General features: G+C 50.9%; 1 protein-coding gene across 5 annotated transcripts in view; it reads left to right on the forward strand.

Moving 5' to 3' along the window:
• Positions 1-19463, forward strand: part of Tpst (tyrosylprotein sulfotransferase) — a 498993-nt gene that overhangs the window by 317111 nt on the left and 162419 nt on the right. For 2 of the 5 annotated variants that reach the window (XM_070533909.1, XM_070533910.1), the window contains exon 5: positions 18183-18235. The exons of the other annotated variants lie outside the window; for them this stretch is intronic. The gene's annotated coding sequence lies outside the window, so the exon portion shown is untranslated. The remainder of the gene's footprint in view (positions 1-18182; positions 18236-19463) is intronic. 5 annotated transcript variants of the gene reach the window in all.

The raw sequence follows: 19463 nt of genomic DNA on the forward strand, positions 1-19463 counted from the left end.
CGTATGCGCTCGTGTGTTTTGTTGTAACCCAAGTGGCCTGACGTAGGGTCATCGTGTGAGGCCTGCAGAACTGCAGCGCGAAGAGAGCGCGGTAGAACGGGAACCCATCGATGGCCTTCTGGGTGAAAAATGTACCGGTAGAGCACGTCGTCTTCAAACTTGAACAGTTTGAGTTGTTTCCGTAGCCTGGCATTGGGTGGAGATGAAATAGCGCTAAGGCGATTGATGATACTTTGGCAATAGGAATCGGCGCGCTGGTGAGTGGAAAGCACTGAAAGGCGGTTTGATGAAGTCAAGGAAGAAATCGGTGTAATAGACGAAGCGTCCTCCGTGCGGCCAATTTGACGAGGTGATGTGATGTGCTCCGAGGATGTTGGTAATGGGCATCGTGAAAGAGCATCGGCATCTTGGTGCTTCCGTCCGGACTTATATATGACATTGAAATCATATGCTTGTAATCTGAGTATCCAGCGGCCAAGACGCCCGGACAAGTTTTTGATCGTCGACAACCAACATAGGGCATGGTGGTCGGTCACAACCGTGAAATGTCGACCGTGGAGGTATGGACGAAATTTCTGAATGGACCAGACAACAGCCAAACACTCTTGTTCGGTTATAGAGTACTTCTTTTCCGCGGAAGTGAGAGTGCGGCTTGCATATGCAACAACCTTTTCGCAAAATTCGTGGTCGCGCTGCAGCAGTACGGCACCAATTCCGTGACCACTGGCGTCAGTATGCACTAATGTGGGCGCCTTGTAATCAAAATGACAAAGAACAGGTGGGGATGTTAGTGCGCGCTTGAGTTCTTGGAACGCGGCTTCACACTGATCGTTCCAATCGAAGGAACTGGAACTAGAAAGGAGCTTGTGGAGGGGCGAGGCAATGCTGGCAAAGTTCCGGATAAAACGTCGAAAGTATGAGGCGAGTCCAATGAAGCTGCGCAGTTCTTTTGCACGAATTGGACGGGGAAAGTTGAGCACCGCGGAAATTTTATCCGGATCGGGCTGGATGCCGTCTTTGCTAACGAGATGACCCAGGACTTTAATCGTTGTGCTAGCGAAACGGCACTTTCTCGTGTTTAGTTGAAGTCCGGCATTAGAAAGGCATGTGAGCACCTCATCTAAGCGTTGCAGATGGTCAGTGAAAGTCGAGGAAAACACGACGATGTCGTCGAGGTAACAAAGACAAGTTTTCCACTTGAGGCCGCGAAGAACCGTGTCGATCATTCTTTCAAATGTGGCGGGAGCATTGCAGAGACCGAAAGGCATTACATTAAACTCATAAAGACCATCCGGAGTAGAAAAGGCGGTCTTTTCTTTGGCCGCTTCGTGCATTGGGATTTGCCAATATCCGGAGCGAAGATCAAGGCTGGAGAAATATTGCGCGCCTTGCAACGAATCAAGGGCGTCATCGATACGGGGCATGGGATATACATCCTTACGGGTGATCTTGTTTAGCGCACGGTAGTCAACACAAAATCGTACCGATCCATCCTTCTTCTGCACCAAAACAACGGGTGATGACCAAGCACTGGCGGAGGAACGTATGACGTTTCTTTTCAGCATATCGGCGACGTTCTCCTCGATGATTTTGCGTTCGGCCAAAGAGACTCGGTAGGGACGACGGCGTACAATAGTCTGGCCATCGGTGTCGATACGGTGGAAGGCAACTCAAGTCTGCCCGAGTGACGAAGTATCCATATCGAAGGAGGCCTGGTGCTTCGTAAGCAATTTTAGCAACGCTTCATGTTGAGCAGCAGTAAGGTCAGGGCTTATCACGAAAGTAAGGGCAGATGAAGCAGATTTGTCCGGTTGAGGAAGAGCTTGCGAGGCAGCAAGAGGAAGCAGGGAGACTGGTTGGGTATCCACATAACAGGTCACTGCGGAGCCTTGAGGTTGGAGGATTGTCTCAGTGGTCGCATTTAAAGCGATGATTAACGCAGAGTTTTCGTGGAACCGCACCAGGCAGGAAGCGAAGACAATCCCACGGGCAAGACAGCGACCGTAGGGAGTGATGAACACGTCGCCATTGGTGATGTCCGTAGAAGAGAGACTTATGACTTGCTCGTGGCCGGGAGGCAGTACAGAATCGGCAGCAGTGATAAAACGCAGTCGTGGCTCATCGGTACTCCCGCTGCAATGAACTGTCTCGCTCATATGTACTACACGTTCACGGCAAGAGATTAAAGCGGACGCTGACGAGAGAAAGTCCCAACCTAAAATTAGTTCATGAGCGCACGGGAATAAAATCGCGAACTTAATGTGATGACGCATACCATCAATGAAGACGCGTGCTGTACATTGGGCTGATGGTCGAATGATTGCTCCATTAGCCCCAATCAGGGATGATCCAATATAAGGCGTCTTCACTTTCCGCAGACGAGAGCACAGGTCCGCACGCATAACAGATATAGTAGCTCCCGTGTCAATCAGAGCTAACAAAGGCACACCCTCCACAGACACCAATAACATGTTCGAAGGACGTTCAGGAGGACTTGGAGCACTTCGCGGCGATGCAGTTTTCCCTCCAAAAACTGCACTGGTTAGTTTTCCGGTCGCTGGACATGGAGTTGGGAGACAGGTCGAAGTGTCGAAACAGAACGTCGGAGCGGCGATGGAGAGCGGCGTCTCGAGGCACGGGTGTGGAGGGCGGAGTTGGAGAAGTCGGCCGGAGATGGAGAACGGCGAACGGGAGGATTATCGTCATAAGTGCGGTAAGCGCGAGGAGGTGGCTCATCGCGTTCAAAGGCCGCGTAACCACGACGTTCGTCTTGCTGGCGGCGTCGGCAAAACCTGGAGATATGTCCTCGAAAGCCGCAGTAGTAGCAGATAGGCCTCGAGGAACGCCAGGCAGAGTAGTAAGGTGGGTTCGGAGCTCGGGTGACTAAAGGAGCCAGGTGATCGTGAACAGGCGCAGGTGGTGTAATTGGAGACGGCGCGGCTGGCATTGCAGCAATCTGGGCGTAAGAAGCCGGTTGTGGGCAAGGAGAAGTGTTGGTATGCTGGGCGTTCTGCAGGGAGGCCAATTCCTCCTTAAAAATTGGAGGACGCTTAAGCTTCGCCTTCAAGAGTGGAACGCGACAGCGTTCCCGTCGACCCGCCAAGGGGTGTAAGACAATGGGCTACAGGACAGCCATCACTTACAAGGCGCCCCGCATTGGACGCGGTGAGCGTCGAGCCATATGGTCGAGCAACGCGGCGTTCGGCGCAGCAACGAAACGTGCGCCTGAGCAAGCGGAACGAACCGAAGAACTCGGTATCTCGTAGGGGGAAATGAATGATGCACGCCAGCCAAACGTCGTGATCGGCACGGGCAGAGAGATAGACAGATAGCGATCTAAAGAAAGGAAGGACGCTGGATTCTGCCGAGGGAGCAAGGCGAAGCGTTGTCAGGGGAGAGAGAGTCCGGGCAACGAGCCCCCTCGCACCGGTCCTTCCACAGCTCCAATGCGGGCGTGGCGCGCCATCTGTCGAGGCAGCGCCCTACATGGAGAGGAGGGGGTCTTCTGTGTTTGCCGCAAGATGGCTCTACGTGTGCGGAAAGCGCAGAAGAAATGCAGCGGAAACGCACTTCGCTACTCTTGTAATTGCGACTTCTGTAAGTTACATGTTCATAATTACCTGTATACACTGCAGCATAACTTTCCACGGCTCGTTTCGAAGGCAACACCGCATTCACTACAGGCGCGTTTGTACCGCTTGGAAGCATCAAATAATCTGAGTGGTAGCGTCTCCGTCTCACACTCCGGAGACCCTGGTTCGATTCCCACCCAGCCCATCTTGGAAGTTGCTTTTTATTTATGAAGTACCTGCTGTTATTTATCGCTCACGGTCAACGCCGCGGACGCCGACACCGACGCCGACACCCGACGCCGACGACACCGGCTTTTCTGCGACACGAGCTCCTTAACGCTATCGCGTTAATAATACCGCGCAGGTCAGTAGAAGTAGGTTGGACGTGAGCGCTGCTGCAAGGGGTTGAGCCATGCGCTTGCAATTCCTCACGAATTATGGCTCGAATGATAGACCGGAGCTCAATAATGTTCGCCATAGGGTTGTCGGAAAAGTCCGGTTGCAAGCGGATGGACTGCAGGGCGTCGAGGCGCTGACAGACGGAGACGACGTCCGACACCGTCGATGGGTTTTGAGCGGCGAGTGCGTTGATGGCAGTAGAGCCGATACCCTTAAGAAGGTGTCGCATGCGATCAGGTTCTGGCATGGCACTGTCGACACGGCGGCAAAGCGCGAGGACGTCCTCGATGTACGAGGTATACGATTCGCCATAATGCTGGACGCGCTCAGACAGCCTCTTTTTCGCAACTTCCGAACGAACCGTGGGTGTGCCGAAAATCCGCCGTAGCTGCTCCCTGAAAGACGACCAATCACGGAAGTCTCTCTGATGATTCAGGAACCAGGTCTTGACTACTTGAGAGACGTAAAATGGCACGTTGTTTAACCTCGATGTCTCGTTCCAGTTGTTGTAGTCGCTGACACGATCGTAGTTGTCGAGCCAGTCTTCAACGTCCTCACCAGGCAAGCCAGAGAAGATTTCAGGGTCGCGATACCGGTTGTTGGCAGGGCTGGGAGTGGGGGTGGCTGGCACTGTAACCGAGATGGTGGATGCTGCGGTCTGGTCTTGCGACATGGCGGCCTCTTGGCGTAAGCGGCGTCCCGAACGTAGCTCCAGGAGAGATCTTGAAGTGGATTGAGGTCGAAGGGATCTTAAAGCGCCTCCACCACTTGAAATACCACGGTTGAGACGACGCTTTATTCCAAGAAGGAAAAATGGGCGCCGACGCAAAAACGAACACGAGCCGATGATTGATGATGACTTTGTACAGGTGAAGATGAAGTCCGCATAAATGCTTACAATATATATATATATATATATATATATATATATATATATATATATATATATATATATATATATATATTATCCATCTCTTACGCCCTCCTTTCGGTGTAAGAGATGGATAATTCCCACATCCTCTTGTATCAAATGTGTGTGCATTGCAACAAGCACAAAAACGAAAAAAAAAAAATGAACTGACATACTTCCGTGTCCTTGAGTTTGCGTTGTCGTATGTATGGGACGCCTATATACTTATGTCTTCGGATAGGTTTGGTATCTTGCCCGGTATGTCTTATAAAGGTGCTTACGCTGGAAAAAGCTTACGCTGTTCAAATGAACAGGCGCCAGCACATCGCTAAGTTGGGCGTAGCGTGCATTGGCCATCGCGGGCCAGCCAAAGTCAAACAGTTTTTTTTGTACGAACTAAAGCATCGATAATTTTTCGCCTTGTTTTCTCCAGGACGTCAACGGTTCCGAGAGTCCGGGTTATATTTAGCTTTCTTTTTTCTTCCCCTACCGAGGGTGCGGACAAAATCACCGCAAAGCGGCAATCGAGAGCATTGAAAAAAAAAATTATGGGGTTTTACGTGTCAAAACCACTTTCTAATTATGAGGCACGCCGTAGTGGAGGACTCCAGAAATTTCGACCACCTGGGGTTGCTTAACGTGCACCTAAATCTAAGTACATGGGTGTTTTCGCATTTCGCCCCCATCGAAATGCGGCCGCCGTGGCCGGGATTCGATCCCGCGACCCCGTGCTCAGCAGCCCAACACCATAGTCACGAGAGCATTGAAATCGATGCGGCCGTTAATCGCAATACCGAGGCGGAATCAGTCGGGCGTCCAAGCGACGCTTCCCGGTGCGCGAACGTGGGCGATTCGTGCGCGAAAGAACGTGCGGAACTTTTTCAATCACAACGCTCGGTACCCGTGACCTCTCGCGATGGCGGTGTGGTTCTTCGGTGGTCCCCTGGGACGAGGACACCGGAAAGAGCAGAAGAGAGAGAGAGAGAGAGCGATAGAAAAAGAAAAATCTCCCCTGAGGCAACGCTACCTTCAATCTTGACTCGCGGGTCGCGCTTTTCAGCAATCCCCCTTGCCTCCCCAACTCCCCCAACCCTTTTCTCCTGCCAATTCCCTTAATCGATTACCTTTTTCAATCCCTCTCTTCAACTTGGCTCAGATAACTGTCCGCTCTTCCATTTTCTAAATTTTTTTTTTGTTCCTGCTCTACTATTCCATTTTTGTTTTTGTGTCTGGTCGCTTGTTTCGATTCTCTGTAATGCGTCTTTTTCCTTTGACTCCGAGGAGGCACTACTGTCATCGAGCACCGTGCTCTTGGGGGGCGCGCGCGCTTCGTTATTGTGTGATTTATCGAAAAAAAAATCTTTTTTTTTTGCTTTCAGTTCTCGTGGTAGCGACCATCCGCTCCTAGTCTGGTGCACGCTCGTACGCACAGACGAACCGTGAATTGAGCTTGTTCCTCGATCTGTTCGGTTTAACGCCCCGAAATCAATGCTGCTGATCGATGGTAACCTAGTGAGCGATTGCGCGACGCGTTGCCGTGAAGCGGGACAGATTTCTCCTTCCCGATTTTCCTGTCTTTCTCCCTTTTTTTTTTTCTTTCAGCATATTGCGGAACTTGCGACCGTCGGTTGTTGCAATGTATGAGCGTATATATTCCCGCTCTTAGCCTTGCACGTTCTGCGTACGTTGGCTACGTTTCTTGTCCCCCTTTCCTTTTTTTTTGTCCTGTGCGGAGTAGCAGGTCAGAGCGTTCTGGCTGCAGTGGGCCGACCTCTCTGCCTTTCATCCAATAAATTATCTCTGTCTCTCCTCTCTTGAGTGACTTTCTCCTTCCGCTGCTACGCCGACGCTATGCGAATGTGTTACCATAGTGGCGAGGTTCTAAGCGCTTTTGAGGCGACGTTCGAAGCGCATAGACAACCTAGGAAGACGATGCCGGTGCTGTATCATCTTTCACACTCCAATCATCATCATCCTATTTCTCTGTAGCAAGCCTTGCAGCGTCCCAGGAGTCGCTGTAATCAAAAGTCCAAGAGAAATTAAACGAAGGAATTAATAGAATGGACAGAACTTTAAGCCTAGGTGTGGCTGCGTGTATATAGGAGTTACCCAGGGGTGTCTTATTAACTGTCTTTAGGGTTATTAAACACCACAGTCGAAGAAAAAGGCAAGAAATTCTGGAAATATTCCTGGTTTACGAAGAAATTGCTCTGCAGACCACATGTATATAGGTTACGGGAGGCTGCAACGCTTGCTACAGAGAAATAGGATGATGATGATTGGAGTGTGAAAGATGATTAGGTATTAGGAAAAAATTATTTGCTGTTCCTGACGAATTGTGGGAACCATCTCGCCGATTCCGCTGACGAGTATAACCACACCCCATTCATCCAGCAAAGAATAACATCGTATTCTGCCCTTGCACATCTTTTTTTTTCCGCCTATTTTAGTTCTCACGTGGAGGTGCAGCTTACTTCAACATATATTAGCATATTGTGCTGCTGAAGGTTATAGCGAATGATCCACAAAATATTGGCCGGACGCCGTTTTCACTAGTGTTTACAAGGCCTGCGTGATACATGACAAATAGATTGTGACAGCTTTTATCAGAAATTACAACTTGAGCCGCCGTGGTTGCTTAGTGGCTGTGGTGTTGGGCTTCTAAGCACGAGGTCGCGCGATCGAATCCCGGGCACGGCGTCCGCATTTCGAAGGGGGCGAAACGCGAAAACACCCGTGTACTTAGATTGAGGTGCACGTTAAGGAAACCCTGGGGGTCCAAATTATTCCGGAGCCCCCTACTACGGCGTGCGCCACAATAAAATCCTGGTTTCGGCACGTAATAGCCCATAATTCAATTCAAGTTACAACTTAACGTTATGGACTTTGCAGTTAGCTTAGAAGAACTTGTCTAGCTGTTGTCTAGCTTGACACATATGTGTACTGCTGTAATCTGCGATGGCTGCTGTACTATGAGAATGCGCTTGTCGTCACCAGCGGGTTCCGGGCCGCTTTCGTTGCTTTGTTTTTTTAGGTAAAAGTTTCGACGAATTTCTCTAGGAATGAACTTGCCATTTTTTTCCCTAGCGACGTCACTTTGCACGGTCGTAATTCGTGCTTCCGGCAAGCTCGTTCAGTCATATGCTTACTTATCGCGCTGAAAATCTCGCACGCTATGAAAGCCACGTATATACATGAGGACGCGCGCAACGACGCAATGATGTAACCGCTCGGCCGCGCATGCCCTGCTGTGCTCAGCTTTTGTCACGCGCTACCCGTACTCCTGACGTATAACCCGCGTCTATGTGGCCGCAGTTCCACCGACAGCGGGGGCAGGCCGGCTGACCCGCTCTTCCTCAAGCTTCCGCCGTGTTCGGATATCGGTCCATCCCGAGATAACCAGAAAATGATAGGCTGTCCTTTTCCTCGCTGGCGCCAATAACTGAGTGTTGCTCGGGAAAATTGCGGCGTTGGCACCACCAATATACCGTATAAACGTCCAGCAGTCCCGAACGAGACGCTCCCTGTCCTCTTCTGTGCTGCGTCTGCAAGAAGACGTGGCAGAAGAGCTCTATATGGGTTGCCGCCCCATCTCTTTTCCTCGTGCTTCTAAGAGGTTTGCCGTATACACCCAGGAGTGGGCGCTGGGAGGCAGGCGGGGAATATAGCTCGATTCTCTCCCGCGACGCCGCGATCGACGCCGTCATCGACTCGCGCCATTTTGCAACCGTCTTGTCTTCTTCGCGCACATCCTCTCGCGTTCCTCCCTCGCTGGTCGCGTGCGCCTTACCCAGCAGTGGGGCGGGATTCGCTTCTTTCTTTCTTTCTTTCTTTCTTTCTTTCTTTCTTTCTTTCTTTCTTTCTTTCTTTCTTTCTTTCTCACCGCCGTGTAGTGCTTCGCAGCCATTTGTTGGCTCAACATCGCTCAGTCTCGCGATACTGTGAGGCGGATAGTCGCCGAACGAAATGGAGGGGATGTGCGCGGGTTCGTATAAGGGCGCAGGCCGATTCGGACGGGGACATGGCGTCCACCTGAAGCGACGAACGAAGCTTCTAAAAGCACTTACTCGGCTTCCTCAACTTAATGGGGAATCCTTCCCCCCATTCAGTTTCCCCTGCTCCTTAATCCCACAAACCAAAACTCCATTCCACGTCGCGGAAAATTAGCGGTTGCTCGCCTTTGTTTCTGCCCATGGAGAGTACATCTGTGCAAACAAAACCGTAGAAATGTTACTTGAGAAAAATCAATTGGTGTTGTAATTACGAAATTAGCAATTAGCTTGCCGATTTATTCGTAATTTAAAATTGTTCCAGCGTATCAGAACGCTACTATGTGCTTTGCTTTACTTAAAGGGACACAGAAGGGAAAAATGATTTCTAATGTATCAGTAAATTACCCTTATACAATACCAAGAACACCACTCTTAACAGGATAAGACGCTTGATGAGCCACGAAAAGCGCAAGAAAGAAAAAAAAATGACAGGTGGTGACGCCTTCTTGAAGTTCCCGCAACAGTTCGCTATGACGTCACTTGTTTTGACAACGTCTTCTGGGGCATATAGTTATTTCTTTAGCGGTAAAGATAGCTTACATTGGTGATCTGTAGGAGCCAAAGAGTGAACGTCGCAGGTTTCGGGAACTTTTGCAGAGCCAGCGCAGGCTAAATAAATTGACGTAACGACTTTGATGATTCCGCGAGAAATAAAAAAAAAAAAACTAAAATTTAGATTTTGATTTTTTTCTCGTAATATTCAACCTATCATTTTGAAATTAACGACAACTAGAGTTTTCAAAGCACGTTTTTTCCGTCGAAACTGAGTTAGTGTTTTGCTTTAGAGTCAATTTAGGTTCGCGTTAATTTTACAGAACAGGTTACGCTGGGGTTTATAATTTCTGATGCCTTTAGATGGATGCTTACCTTCCCTTTGACAGCAACCCCAATGAAGAAGGGTGTATCTGCGTGGAGGTCAGCGGTGCCTTTGTCCACGTATCAACTTTTCATTAGCTTATGTGGTCGTTCAGCAGGTAAATGTGGGAGCTGTGTGTAGCTTTCTTTTTCTTCTTCTTTTTTTTTTGAGTGCTATCCGACCTGATTAGGATCGGGTGTCACTCAACCGGCCCAATACAAAGTCAGCACACGACGGTCGTCCGAGGGGTCCAACCAGCGACCGCGCTGGCCACTCGGTTCAAAGTTCGCGCGCGCGGTGACCTCCAGGCAAGGGAGGTGCGGCGCCGGGCCGTCGGGCACACGCGGACACGTCAAAACACGCTGCTCCGCCGAGGCTTCTCCCGCACGAAGGCGCAGCCTCTTGACTTGTGAAGGGAGAATTATGGCGCTCGCAGGATAGATTCTGCATCTTGCAGATTCGGGATCCGGGCTTGTGGTAATGGCACAACAGCATCCCCGCCCTCAGATAAGGCGCCGGGAAGACGAGCTGCCTCCACGTGGCTCGGATGCCAGGCGCGCACGTTCGTCAGGCTCGTCCAAGTTCACGTCCATTGTCGGGACGCCAGGTAACCTCACGTGCCCAGGTCCGACTCGCCAGGACAGGAGCTCTGCTCACCACGTCGTCGCCAAGGCACCTTGACCAGCTCCGCTCGGGTCGTTCCTAAGACCTTGCTTCTCGCCACTGGTCCCGCTTGGTCGTTCTGCAGCTTGCAAAACCGACCGGCAAAAGGCAACACCCAACACGAACAAGTGCCCTCTGTCTCCCGTCAAACACCAGACAAGGCCATAATTCAAATCAACCTAACTAAATTGTTTTCCCCTTTTTTTCTCCCGCTGCAACAAGAGGCAGGTGTACGATCTAGTACACAAGGCTCAAACAACCAGTTTTCAAACTAACAACACAACAAAATAGAAACAATTATTAATCAGCAATAATAATGACAACTAGAATGGTCCCCTTAAAATCACTTGGACCGAAAACATACTTCTGAGGAAGCAAATGAGGCCATTCATTTTTCCCGGCGATATTTTCGCGGAATCCGAAGCTGCTTATATTTGCGACCCTGCTTATCCGTGTAGCGGCGGTACAATAAGCCAGATTCCTTGCCAAATGAAACCCCCTTTTTTTTCACTCCCCGTTTGACGCTCTTCCTCAGATCGGCTAATGAACAGCCTTCCTGTTGCTCGCGAATCAGACTTTTTCTTTCAACTGCAGCCTGCTCCTGCCGGCTGGCGGAAACCGGAGCGAGTGTGGAGCCCGCGTCGCCTGATTGCGGCGTCGGGTCTATATCGCGGCTAGCACTGCACGCGTCACTCCCACTCACTTCCAGGACCCGCTCGTCTAGGCCAGCCTCCGAGCTCTGCCTCTCCCGTGACTGCTCGCCACTCAAGTTACCGTGATCGGTCCGTGTGCCGCACCGCCTTTCGCTCACCGACGCTAAGTCAAGTTCCCTCGACAGCGGGCGCGCTTTGGATCGCGTGGGGGCCATGTACGCCACGTCGGCAAAGAATGATTTGCCCTGATCCCTCAGCAGCTGCTCCGAGCTATTTGAGAAGAGGTAGGAAAATTGCTCCGGGAGGGCGGCTGACACAGCGGCTTCGGTGTTAAGTTTCCCAAATTCTCCTTCAATGCTAACCGTTGCGATCGGTAAACAGACACTCTCCTTCTCGGCCACTTGCCGTATCCTAACGCACTCTCCCGTAAAATCACTCGAGGAGACGAAAGACGGGTGAACAACGTCCATAGTTGCTGCAGAGTCCCGCAGTGCTCGGCACTTCTTGCCGTTTACCTTAATTTCCTGCACATAGGGCTCCAATAGACGTATGTTCTTGTGAGTTTCCTGTATCGTTGCAAAAGCAATTCTCTCTGGGCAGCTTGCAGCGATGTGCCCTTGCTTTTTGCAATTGTAGCAGGTTAACGGTTTACGTCTTTCAAAAGAACGCATCATTTCGTTTCGCTGTTTCGGACCATTGTCATCATTCTGAGATGCATTCTGTCCATCCCTTACAGTTTCTTTGGGAAGGGACTCGTCGTCCCGAAACTCGCGACGCGTGATTTCCTTCCGTTCGTCGGGCTTCCCGTAAAACCCATCTCTTCTATCTGCTTTTTCTATGCGCACTGCCTTGCTGTGCAAGCTGCGGCGTGTGTAATACTCTTCCGCTAACTCTGCTGCCTTGTTTAGCTTAACCTCCTTTAGCCTATCTTGCAGCCAGAGCCGGACATCCTCATCAATGCAACGGTAGAACTGCTCCAACGCGATGCATTCGACAATTTTGTCGCGGTCGTCGTAAACCTCTTCGCCCTTCAGCCATTCCACCAAGTCGGCTTTTAGACGAAACGCGAAGTCAACATTCGACTCCTTACCCTTTTTTGCATACCGGAACCTCTGCCGGAAAGCTTCGGGCGACAATTTGTACTTCCGCAGTAGCGCTTCCTTCACATCACTGTAGCTCTCAAACGCCTCTTTCGATAAGCAAGTTATTACGTCTGATGCCTCCCCAGGAAGCAACGCTAACAGATTCTGTGCCCAAAGGGATCGCTCAATGCTATTCCGTTCGCAGACGTGCTCAAATTTCACGAGGTATTTGGCCATATCCTCTCCGACGACAAAGGGTGGAAGTTGATCGCGTATTCTTGGAACGTTAGAAGTGAGACTAGGCGCTGGCGAGCTATTTCGGATCTCCAACTCTTTCATTTTAAGCTCGTGCTCACGTCGCTCCCTCTCTGCCTGCAACTCCCGATGTTCCTTTTCTCTCCTTTCCTCCCTTTCCTCTTTGCGACGTTCCTGTTCTCTCCTTTCCTCCCTTTCCCGTCGTTCATTTTCCTTCCTTTCCTGCTCACAACGTTCCTTCTCCTCCCTTTCCCGACGTTCATTGATACCCGCCAAGGCCTCTGCGGCTTCCTCAGCCGTTACGTCCCCAGTCCTCATGACCTCAAGGATCGCATTCTTTCTTTTGGTTGAGCCCAACTCAATGCCCAACTCCTCACAAATTTCGAGAAGTTCCTTCACCTTGTACTTCTCCATCGTTCACACTGTCCTCCTGCTGTTTACCCTTTTTGAATATACCTGCCGTACGCTACTATAACACTACTAGTAAGACATATGCAAGTATTTCACACTTTGCCCTGTTTACCCCCTCAGCATCCCCTGGTTTTCAAAACACTCTTACTAGGCTTGAAACACCCAAGGTTATCACAATGCAACACCAAATCCTTCCTTAAGCTACTATAACCTGTGTCAAAGAAAGTCTGGTGTTTGAGGTAAACTTCAGGCACTCACCGCGCCGAGGTAGCTGATGCCGGTCAATCCCGTAGCTGCCATCCAGTGTTACGAACTTGCACCGCTGCACCACGATAACGGCTTTGTGGTCCCGTAGCGCTCGTCACCCGTTTCGTGACAGAGCGTTGGTAGCGAAGACTCCGAGCCTGGCGTCGATGAGAATAACAAAAGGGACTTTATACATTATATACAGGTTATCATACAGGACATGAACGGATCGGCACTGGGGCCGAGAGCTCACACAAACGCGACTGTTCTCGCACGACGGCGTCCGGCGAAAACGCGTGACACATCTCACCCCAGTCGGGAGCGACCCTCTCTCCAGGTGGGGTCGGCGGATCCTGTTTTTCAGGCGGCTTGTCACTGCTTTTATAATCCCCGAGGCCCATTGTCACTCAACCGGCCCAATACAAAGTCAGCACACGACGGTCGTCCGAGGGGTCCAACCAGCGACCGCGCTGGCCACTCGGTTCAAAGTTCGCGCGCGCGGTGACCTCCAGGCAAGGGAGGTGCGGCGCCGGGCCGTCGGGCACACGCGGACACGTCAAAACACGCTGCTCCGCCGAGGCTTCTCCCGCACGAAGGCGCAGCCTCTTGACTTGTGAAGGGAGAATTATGGCGCTCGCAGGATAGATTCTGCATCTTGCAGATTCGGGATCCGGGCTTGTGGTAATGGCACAACATGGTGCTCGTGTATTAACTGCCGTTTTTGTCACCGCATTTCATTGCGTGCCTCTCTGACGGCACCCGCCGTGGTTGTTTAGCGACTGTGGTGCTGAACTGCTAAGCACGAGGTCGCGGGATCGAGTCCCGGGGCCACGGTGGCCGCATTTCGATGGGGGCGAATCGCTATAACACCTGTGTATCCAAATTATTCCGGAGCCACCCGCTACGGCGTGCCTCATAATCAAATCGTTGTTTTGGCACGTAAGACCCCGTAGCATGATTTTAATTTCTTTTTTCTAGCGGAATAAACGCTCAGGTTAACTAGAACTAGCGTCACTTACTGCCTTCGGTGTAGAATTTACAAATCTGCTTTGTCCTTTTCAGTGGGTCAGCGAGGCAGGCGGGACCCTTTCGGGAGACATGCTGCTTTCCGGTCCCCGCTTCTTTCCTTCGTCTCACTACATTGCACGGAACTATTCCCTTCTCTTCGTTAGCTGATGATCATTCCCCTCCTCTCGCTTGATGATTTCATTTGCAGCCTCCGGCGTCATCCAGGGTGCTGCCGCCCCTGTTACGCTGGAGCGTGTCGTGGCCTCTTCCTATCGCCTTGCGCGAGTGTGGAGTGGCGTTGTGTCCGTGTGTACGGCGGCAGTGATCTTGTGTTTACTTCTCTCCCGGCGGCGATGACCGCGTCGCGATCTCGACGCGTTCGGCCGGCGGCTTCGGTCGTTGCCGGTCGCGCGCTTCCTGTGCCGGCAGCGCTCGCGCGTGTCCTGTAGCCAGTGCCTCCTCCGCGCGCTCTCTCGGGCTTCTTCCGCCCTTTGATTTGATTATCCGGGTTCTTGGCGCCCCATGACTGCTTTGCTTATCCGTTGGCGCCGCGTCTCCGCGCCTTGCTCGTACTGGAGTTACCCGCGTGTCTCTCTCTCTCACTCTCTCACTCGCCCGCCGCTTGCTGTATCGTGTTCATTGTCGCTCTTGGATGTTTGTCTGCTCGCACTGGTTACGGTGAAGGGTACAGTTGACGCGTTCTTTACTTCAGTTCTTTATTTTTCTGCTGCTCGCGCTGTGTACGGCGATGGTTATGTAGCCGTATTTGCGATGGCGCAAATATCTATACATCGTTCTTAGGCCGGCACTGTACAGCGAGGCGTTGTGCGACTCCCCTTTGCGGCGTAATCGGTCATCCCCTCGCATGGTGCTGCGACCGCGCGAGGGCGTATGAACACCTCGTACCCTTGACCATTGTTCTGTGTATCGGGTGCATACGCACTAGGCTACGCTGTGGCTTTACCACCCCGCTGTCGGCGACTTTTAGCGCTCAGCCCGGCGTTCGCGCACCAACGCTCGGCGCCGCAGTGCACTCGATGCCGGTGTTGGGCGATCGCGTGCCAAGGTTAACAATCTGCGACCTAAAGGCCCTTCACGTCGAGGCACAACAGTCAATGCTCTGCAACGACAACGTCTGTCGCTTCCCTTCGCTACGCGATCCGGACTCTCTAGCAGGTCTCGAGCGCAAAGTTCCTCTCTGTTCTCGTTTCCCAATCCTCCGTGTACGCTTCTTAGATGATTCCTCGTTTCTACTTGTCGGTATGTTCTGGCCGCTTGTTTAGCCGCACGTCTGCCGCAGTGAGGCCGCTCTGACGTTTACACAGGAGCGTGTTGCGATGCTGTACGCGTTTCTGGACTCTTTCGCTCCGCTTCCTGTCGAGCCTGTCGGCGCCAGCCACTGAAATGTGCGCGGGCGTGACGCGTGTCATCGGCGTTTCCTCTGCCGACGCGGGGGCAACAATCGCTAATGGCGCCGCGCCGACGAGCGGGCGATAAGGCGGGCGCACCTTTGTGCCTCGCCTCTACTGTAGTTGCGTGCAGCGGCGTAATAACTTGAGTGTGTGCCAGTATTCGCGATCTCGCGCGATATAAGGTTGTTCGAATTCGGGGCGAGCGCGTCTGAGGCTCCTGGTTCCGATGCGGCGCACACTGGCAGTACTCCTATGGCGAGCGATTCTGGGGGTAGGCTATATCATATCTCACATCACCGGAAAGTGTTTGTTGTGATCGCATAGTTTTAATTCTTTCGCACATTTTTGCCCGCTTTGTATCTGATCAAAGCCTTCTTTATTATTCCTTATCCGCATTACAGCAGTTACAGCCAATAAAATCATCAGTTGAGAGTTTAGCGCATGTCCTTTATTTTTTTGCTGTTTCGCTTTGTCGTTCGTGTTTTGCCTCCGGTTTTACATTAGGAATGCCGACCAATTCTCACAGCTGTGCATTCTGTCGCAATCCTTGCAAAAGCAGCGATTCGTCGGAAAGAACACGATCAAACGGAGACCACCCCCCCCCCTCCCCCCCAAAAAAGAAAAAGAAAACGCCAATCCGCCACTGAATAATAATAGGGCTTAGTGTCTAGCCGGGCCGCCTCGTCGTTACTATTACTGATAAAGGCGGGCTACACAGTATGCTGCGGGAACTGGGAAAAGTGGTACCAGCGCGATGGAATGGGGCACAAGTAGTGGTGTCTCTCTGTGTGACAACTCATTATTTCCCCCTGTAAAGGGGGACGCATTCATTACGCGTTGCGTGCTACTGAAAGAAACTATCTCGTGTGCGGCAGCTGCTTTATTGGCGCTGTTTAGAAACGCTCGGTATAGCACGAGGGAGCGCAACTCAAAGGCCCATCCGTTACTTGTCGCATACATACGCTCCGCATTAAACTCAGGCGAGAACGGCTGTAAGGCGAGAACGGCTGTAAGGCGAGAATGACTGTAACATTATGCGTGATAGTTTCCTGTCGACGGGGCCATAAGCTCTCATTAGCGGGGCTCGCATTCACGCCGACCGGCGGTTCCCATGTGAAGCGAGCGCCGTCACTCTAATCTGAATGTCAGCAACGCAACGCTCCCGGGCAGAGTTGTATGCGATATGCCCACGGCCTCGGTATTATCGGCCGGCTCGCCGCCGACATCTGCAACTTGCCGCCAGACGCGGTCGCTGACGTCCCTCCGATCTCTCGATTACAAAAGTGACACAAGTGACATGTCGTCGGCGTATACACGGCGAGTCGCGCGACATCTGGCTCGCCATGCTGTGGACGCGGGATGTCTCTTCTTGCTTTTCGAGTTGCCTGCGAACGCATGATAGGAATGGCGGGTTCGTTGCCAGGCAACAAAGTTTTCCTTGCGCGCTGTCCGTAGCGCTTTCTTTTTTCTCTGGTTTCGCTCTGTAACGTTGTTGTTCGGCGCAGCTGTCCGTCTCCAAAGGTCGGTGAACTGATTCGTGACTGCTCGCTCACACTCCGTATACCGCGGTGGCTCAGTGGCTAGGGCGTTGCGACACTCAGCACGAGGTCGCGGGTTCGGTTCCCGACTGTGGCGGCCACATTCCGATGGAAAATAGATGAAAAAAAAAACACGAAAGAAAGACGCTGGTGTACTGAGCTGTGGGTGTGCGTGTTAAAGACCTCCGGTGGCGCATGTCGGCGTACTCGTTTCTAAATTTTTAATTTATTTATTCATGAAAACTGTCAGCCCTGCACAGGACATTTAGGGAAGTGTATAAGTGCGGCCGCATTTCGATGGAGGTGAAATGCGAAAACACCCGTGTACTTAAATTTAGGTGCACGTTAAGGATCCCCAGGTGGTCGAAATTTCCGGAGTATTCCACTACGGCGTGCCTCATAATCAGAACGTGGTTTTGGCACGTCAAACCCCAAAATTTATTTAACACACGCGCGCGCGCACGCACGCACGCACGCACACGCACACACAAACACACACACAAACACACACACACACACACACACACACACACACACACACACACACGCACACACACACACACACACACACACACACACACACACACACGCGCACGCACGCACGCACGCACGCACACACGCACACACGCACACACACGCACAGTGTTAGCAAGTACCGAACGATGCGAGTAGACGCGAGCTTACGGGAGTGAGTGCTGGTAGACGTGAGTGCGAACGGTGAGTTAGTGACAGTAATTTTGAGTGGACGTGAATGAATGCTGGCGAGTGTGAGTGGATATGTTATTGTCAGTGAGCGAGGGCCGGTGTGTCGGGAGTTGACTATGAGCGCGAACGCCAGTGAGTGTCTTTGAGCATGAGTAGCAAGTGCCGCCCGAGGAGTGTAATGGTGCACTTACGTATTAACGAGTACATGACCTACCAAATTATTGGGGAGGGAGCGAGTATGCGCCTGTTACACCGACCCACACTGCATATATGCCAGTTGGCGGTAATATTTAATCCACGAGTCCCCCACAATTCGTTATACCTTTCAGTTAACCCGCTCTGCACCAACTTACGGGACGTTGTCAATCGAATGTTTTTTTTCCTTTGTTCTTTTCTTCTTCTTCTTCTTCTTTTTTTTAGAATCAGTCTCCATAGTTTGTCCACTCGGATCCACGTGTGAATTCAAAGCCTGAGTAAGTATATGAGTTGGTGCAAACTTGAGTGACGTCGCGTGACTCCGAATGTTTGTGATGTATATCATGAGTTAGTCCGCTGTTGATATATATATATATATATATATATATATATATATATATATATATATATATATATATATATATATATATATATATATTGACTTTAACCGAGTTTTGCTTTGCATATTCTGCTGACCTGTCTGCCTTTCGGCTGGTCCACCAGTGTTTATTACTCTCGACGTTTATTTAATGAGGTCGCAGCTATTTTCTTGGACTCGGAAAGGCGCCTCCCTCACCATTGGGATGCCGCACCGCGGCTTCGTTTACTGCTATGCTGTAAACGCTCCACTTTAAATTACGCCATTTCAGCATCCATAACGGCCGACGCCCGAGCAACAGTCAAATAGATGGGACGGCCGCGTGGCGCGTTTATGTGTCTCTAGTAATTGCGCTGTACTCTAGTAATTTGCGGTCGTAAACCAAATATACCAGCAACTTCATAACTCATCTTTATCATTACCTGTGTTTAGAACAGTCATGATAGTAAAGTATAGTATAGTATAGTATTAGTACAGTATAGTATATGGTATAATATATAGTATAGTATATAGTATAGCCAAGCACGAAGGAAATGAGGACGCTGGGTCCTCGATAGTTTCCTTCGTGCTTATTCCGTTCCTCGTTAGCGAGGTACGCTATTCGCAATCGTGCATGAACTGTTCCAACTTGCCAAAATTGCCAGCCTGTGTAGTATAGCTTTGATTTAGAAGTTGCGACTGAGCAGTAAAATTTGCCTTGTATCAGCCGGAGTGTCTCCAGCTCAAGGTGCACTCTTTAACTAAAAAAAATAAATTTGGCATTAGTTACTGTAAGCTAAAAGTTTGTAACTACGTGCTCATTGTGTTGTGCGACGCGTTGGTCTCTCTTACCTCGCATCTTTTCTGTATAATGAATGCACAGGCTCCTTGTATGACGATTATGTGCCTTTAATTAGGGGTGTAACGAATGTGACGTAAAATGAACGTGCATACATGCGGTCCTTGTTATTCGGTTTACCTGACTACAGTAACGCTGCCGTTATTGTTGTCCACTGCAATTACTAAAACGTTGGTAACATACAGTAGTGGTGAATAAAGAGATACAATATTTTGCATTTTGGGTCCTCCGAGCCAAACTGCTCAGAAATTTGGCGCCGCGTTGTGCCAGACCACTAGCCTAGGGCAAT

The sequence above is a fragment of the Dermacentor albipictus genome, chromosome 2, assembly GCF_038994185.2.
Source record: "Dermacentor albipictus isolate Rhodes 1998 colony chromosome 2, USDA_Dalb.pri_finalv2, whole genome shotgun sequence".
Taxonomy (NCBI): domain Eukaryota; kingdom Metazoa; phylum Arthropoda; class Arachnida; order Ixodida; family Ixodidae; genus Dermacentor; species Dermacentor albipictus.